The sequence below is a fragment of the Crinia signifera genome, chromosome 1 (genome assembly GCF_055691185.1).
Source record: "Crinia signifera chromosome 1, ASM5569118v1, whole genome shotgun sequence".
NCBI classification, from domain to species: domain Eukaryota; kingdom Metazoa; phylum Chordata; class Amphibia; order Anura; family Myobatrachidae; genus Crinia; species Crinia signifera.
This window is the reverse complement of record NC_139217.1, coordinates 270293121-270299001: the sequence shown is the minus strand read 5'-3', so window position 1 is coordinate 270299001 and position 5881 is coordinate 270293121.

Sequence of the window (5881 nt, the reverse complement as noted above, 5' to 3'; positions counted from 1 at the left end):
TATGCTTTCCTCCCAACATGACCCTTTCCAGGAGGGACACAATGCTCTGCTTCTGGACTTTCTTCTTAATGTATGATTGCCTTCAGCTCTGTGTTGAACAGGTTCATTGATAATGCCGCCCATAAACGCGTCGATACGGGCATGCGTTCCGTGCTTAACAAGCACGCATCACATTGCATTGCATTGCCTGTGCATGCGTTGTGCATGCAATGCGATGCAATGCGATGAAAACTAAGTACAAAAAGTATGTGCAAGCACATACTTTTTGTACTGTGCGATGAGGTGCCGCAGGAGCGCGCACCTCAAAGCACACAACGGACAGCCCGCATCGCAGCGCGTATGGGCTGCTTAAGAAAGGTGCTTCAACACAGGTGATGGCAATCATACATTAAGAGGGACGTACAGGAACAGAGAAAAGTGTCCCTCCTGGAGAGGGTCACGTTGGGAGGTATGATGATATGCTGATGCCCAGGGCCGCCGAGAGGCAGGGGGAGAGGGTACAGTTCACCTGGGCCCGGCCGGCCAGGGGGGCCCGGACACACACATACCCTGTTTTATTTTGCGGTGGGGCCACAGGCGGGGTAGCCGAGTCTGACGGAGAGCGGTGTCAGCTTACCATAGAGGCGACGGCACTGCGTGACAGTTATCAGGACGGGAGTTCGGGACACAGCCAGCAGTCCTCCACCGCTGCGGAGCTGTGCTGACCCTCTTGCGAGTCTGTGATTGCAGCTGCAGCAGCATGTGTCCCGACTCCTGTCCAGACAACTGTGTCACGCAATGCCGCTGCTAAGCGGCCGGGAGACTGACTGAATGCACACAAGGAGGAAGAGGACAGATACAAGGGGTGGCAAAGGGAGCGATGGGGGGGGGGGGAGGAGGCAGCAGGCGCGGGGGTGCGGGACGGGTGCGCAGGCTGCAGCAGCGCTGGCAGCAGGATCCCCTCACCTGCTCGTCCCCTCTCTCATGCACTTGGCTGCCCCTGTCACTGTCAGGCAGCTAGCTACAGTCAGGCAGCGTCCCGACCCTAACTCCCCGTGTGTTCCTGGCTTCCTGAGCTAAACAGGAAGTCACATGATGCACACGATGTGCACTGGAGGAGCCCTGCTGCTCAGCCAGCATCAGCCCAGCAGTAAGAAGAAGAGCTGCAGCAGCCACCCATAAGAGCAGAGACCAGGCAAGTTCTGCTCAATATAATCGGGGGTGGGGGGTGCCACATTAAGGATTGGGGAGGGGGGAGAGTGACATTAAGGTTTGGGGGGGAGGGGGAGAGTGTCACACTAAGGTTTAGAGTGTGGGGGGGGGGGGCACATTAAGGTTTAGGGGGAGGGAGGGGGGAGAGTGCACATTAAGGTTTGGGGGGAGTGGGGCACATTAAGGTTTGTGAGGAAAGAGTCACAGTAATATATGGGGGGGGGAGTGTCAAAGTAATGTGCCCCATATATATACTATAGCCCTGTCCTCAGCACCACTGGTAACCCTGCTCTAGCACCATATATATATATACTATAGCCCGGGGCTCGACAAATTTCTTTAAAATCTAGGAGCCAGGATGAAAATGTAGGAGCCAGATATACTAATAACAGGGAAAGTGCACGCACCAAAAATTTGCAGACACCATAATGTCCATTACATTACATGTACACATGCCATAATGGCCATTACATATACCACATGTTGTAATGTCCATTACACAATATGTATGTATATATGAGAGTGGCAGGGTGTATGTATGTATGAGAGCGGCAGGGTGTATGTATGTGTGAGAGCGGCAGGGTGTATGTATGTATGTATGTATGAGAGCTGCAGGGTGTATGTATGTATGTATGTATGAGAGCGGCAGGGTGTATGTATGTATGGAGCTGCAGGGTGTATGTATGTATGTATGTATGAGAGCTGCAGGGTGTATGTATGTTTGTATGAGAGCGGCAGTGTATAAGTATGAATGAGAGTGGCAGGGTATATGTATGTATAAGAGCGACAGGGTGTATGTATGTATGTCGGCAGGGACCATAAATGTATGAGAGTGGCACGGACCGGGTGTATGTATGTATGAGAGCGGCAGGGTGTATGTACTGTATGAGAGCGGCAGGGACCATGAATGTATGAGAGTGGCACGGACCGGGTGTATGTATGTATGTATGAGAGCGGCAGGGTGTATGTACTGTATGAGAGCGGCAGGGACCATGAATGTATGAGAGTGGCACGGACCGGGTGTATGTATGTATGAGAGCGGCAGGGTGTATGTACTGTATGAGAGCGGCAGGGACCATGAATGTATGAGAGTGGCATGGACCGGGTGTATGTATGTATGTATGAGAGCGGCAGGGTGTGTGTATGTATGTATGTATGAGAGCAGCAGGGTTTATGTATGTATGTATGCATGTATGTATGAGAGCGGCAGGGTGTATGTATGAGCGGCAGGGACCATGTACATATGTATGAGAGCGGCAGGGACCATGTATGTATGAATGTATGTATGTATGAGAGCGTCAGGGACTGGGTGTATGTAAGTATGTATGTATGAGAGCGGCAGGGTGTATGTATGTATGAGAGTTGCAGGGACGGGTGTATGTATGAGAGCGGCCATAATTGATTTGTTGCCGCCCACATGAGGCCACTGCCAGAAATTTTCCAGGGCCACTTTTAGTCTCTAATCCTCCCCTGAGGTCAGCTGTATAGCAGCGGTGCTTGGCTGCGTGCAGAACACTTTTAACACACTTTTTAACAGGGGGACTAGCCGTTCCCCTGCTGTCCCTTGCAGCCAGTATGACCTGCACGGTGCTAACACATCCACAACCCCCACTGGCATGCTCCCCGACCCAGACTCCCCACAGCTACCATCCCCCATGCCCCCGGATTCCCAGACTCTGCTGCCACGACAACAAGCAGTGCTCAGGGGCCCACTCCAGCGCGACTCCGCACAGCTCCCCCCCCCCCATCCCCCGAGTGTCCTGGTGGAAACACTTGTGGCTAAGCTATGCCACCCGGCCTCCTCACATCTCCCTCACCGACAGTCCGGCCTCCACAATCAAGCCAAGCTTCTGTACTCCCTTTGGACTCGGGAGTAAACATACATATCAGCGCTACAGTGAGTAGGTGAGAGCCTGGACTGGCCCAATTGTTTTTTTGTGGGGAGTTTTTGATAATTCTATTTCTTGCCCAGTCCCCTAGGTTTGCCTTGGTATAATTATAAGGAACCATGTGGGACTACATATCCTAGCATGGACCAACCCCCCCCTGTGATTTATAGCTCCACGACAGCTGGGGCGGGGCACAGGTTACCTCATTTTTTGTGGTATGATGGTCAGTATACAGACCAGTACTCCGACAGGGGTGGAGTGGAAAAAAGCCCCCTTGCCCTGTTGGTCGGGATCCTGACTGTTGGAGCTGTTGAACAGTTGGGATTTCGGCGTCAGTAAATTGAGTCACCCAGCTCCGACTTTTCAAAAAAGGTTGATGCAAATACACTTGCGGTCCTGCCCACCTCCTTCTATTGAGGTGGTACTATCCAATCCATGGTCTCAGGCCTGTTAAGGCAAATGTCTGAGACCGTTTAGGCTCAATTTAACTCTCCTCCATGAGGGGGACTAATGAATTAAGGGTACTTGTGAGTTATCTGGGCTGCCGATTTTTTGATTGTATGCCTTAAGTTAAGGCATACAATCAGATGCGATGCGATGCGATATCGCATCGCATCGCATGCGATCATCGGATGCGATGACCCGATTTTTCCATAGGAATCAATGTTAAAATGGACTGAGTCCATTTTAACATGGAATTCAATGGGAAAAAGGGGTCCTTTTCATACCCCTACTATCCAAGTGGGCATGGAGTTGGATATAAACCTGTGGCGAGCGTAGCGAGCCACCGAGCCCGAAGCATGGCGAGCGAAGCGGGCCCCGCGAGGGGACGGTATTCTGTGTCCCATCGCGGGGCTCGCTACGCTCGCCACGCTTCGGGCTCGGTGGCTCGCTACGCTCGCCACAGGTTTATATCCAACTCCATGCCCACTTGGATAGTAGGGGTATGAAAAGGACCCCTTTTTCCCATTGAATTCCATGTTAAAATGGACTCAGTCCATTTTAACATTGATTCCTATGGAAAAATCGGGTCATCGCATCGCATCGCATCCGATGGTCGCATGCGATGCGATGCGATGTGCCCGATCCGACCCGATTTAGAAATCGGCAGCCCGGATAACTCACAAGTACCGAATTAAGTGAATTTTCTCTCTGTGAGGTTCAGATTACTTCCCTCTGTGAGGGGTAACAGCCAACACATACATTATTGCATTTTAAGCATATTTATTATTACAACAGCATGTTGTAAATCAATTATAACTCTTTGATGGTATCACATAATCCCTGGCAATGAGCATATAGGGACGTGGCACTTGTGTGGTATAATATGTAATTTGCATTACGGTGTGTGGTATAATGGGCCTCATTTTGGTTCACTCTTAGAGGCAAAATCCTTCTTAGATGGGTAAAACCATGTGCACTGCAGGTGGGGCAGATATAACATGTGCAGATAGAATTAGATTTGGGTGGGGTTTTTCTTCAAAGTGAGATATATATTGCAGTGTAGAAATAGAGCAGCCAGTATTTTCCCTGCACAGAAACAAAATACTCACCCAAATCTAATTCTCTCTGCACATGTTACATTTGCCCCCCTGCAGCGCACATGGTTTTACCCATCTAAGAAGGAATTTGCCTCTAAGAGTGAACCAAAATAAGGCCCAATGTGTAATAGGCATTACGGCATGTGGAAGTATGTAATCGGTATTGTTATGGCATGTGGCATAATTATGAAAGGGGCATTACGGTCTCTGGTATGTGTAACAGGCATAATGGTGTGTGGTACAATGTGTAATGTGTCGTAAAATGTGTAATAGGCCTTATGGTGTAATAGTAATTGACATTATGGTGTGTGGTATAATGTGTAATAGGCATTACGGTGTGTGGCATAATTTGAAATGGCCATTGCGGTGTAAATTTTTGCTATGTGACTTTGGAAGACAGAGACTGGACTATGGAACCTAATCTGGTTGATTCGCAACCAGAATACGTTTGCTACCCGGGTGAGGTTTGGTGGACTCACAACGCTGTGAATTTGCAGCCTTACGAGTCAACCAGAATAACCCCCTATGTATGTGGTGTGCATGTGCTGAAAGCATACACCATCCATACTCTCAGGAATTAGGTGGCACTCTCCGGATTTTTTACAAATTGTATTATTGCTATACAAACATAGGTGGGCCGATGTTTCAGCACCACGTAGGGCATTTGACTCTTTGTGAACATAGAGCATTGAGAAAAACGCCCTAGAGTCTTGAGAAAAACGCCCTCCAGGGGGGCCCCGGGAAATGGTTGTACCGGGGCCCAGGTTTTCTCTTGGCAGCCCTGCTGATGCCAAGAACAGTTTGCTTGTAGTATCTGCATGGTGTGACACGAGACACATTACTCGTTGCAAGATTACTGCTGACAGAGCAGTTCTGCGCACACTGCAGCCTCTAGCGCCATCTAGCGGCGATGTCTGTCCTTACATGTATATATCTATATACAGCACATGCATGTGTATTTGCAATCATTAATGTTTTTAATGTATATTTGCATTGCAAGTAAATGCTGAACGATGATGTTAGCGCAGATAAGTAAATGTAACCTAGTGTACAGCACTATATATGTGGGAAGTATCATGCATATTTAATAATAAGAACAAATTGTACTGCTACATTTGATTTGCATTATACAACCTAATGTGGAATGTTGTTAGCATTCCAATAAGATCGATGTGAAGATGTGAAGTGCGTGCCCGGCATATATTCTCTTTTTATGATCGGCTCAGTTATTCCAGTAACAAAGATGGCTGCCCCGCCATC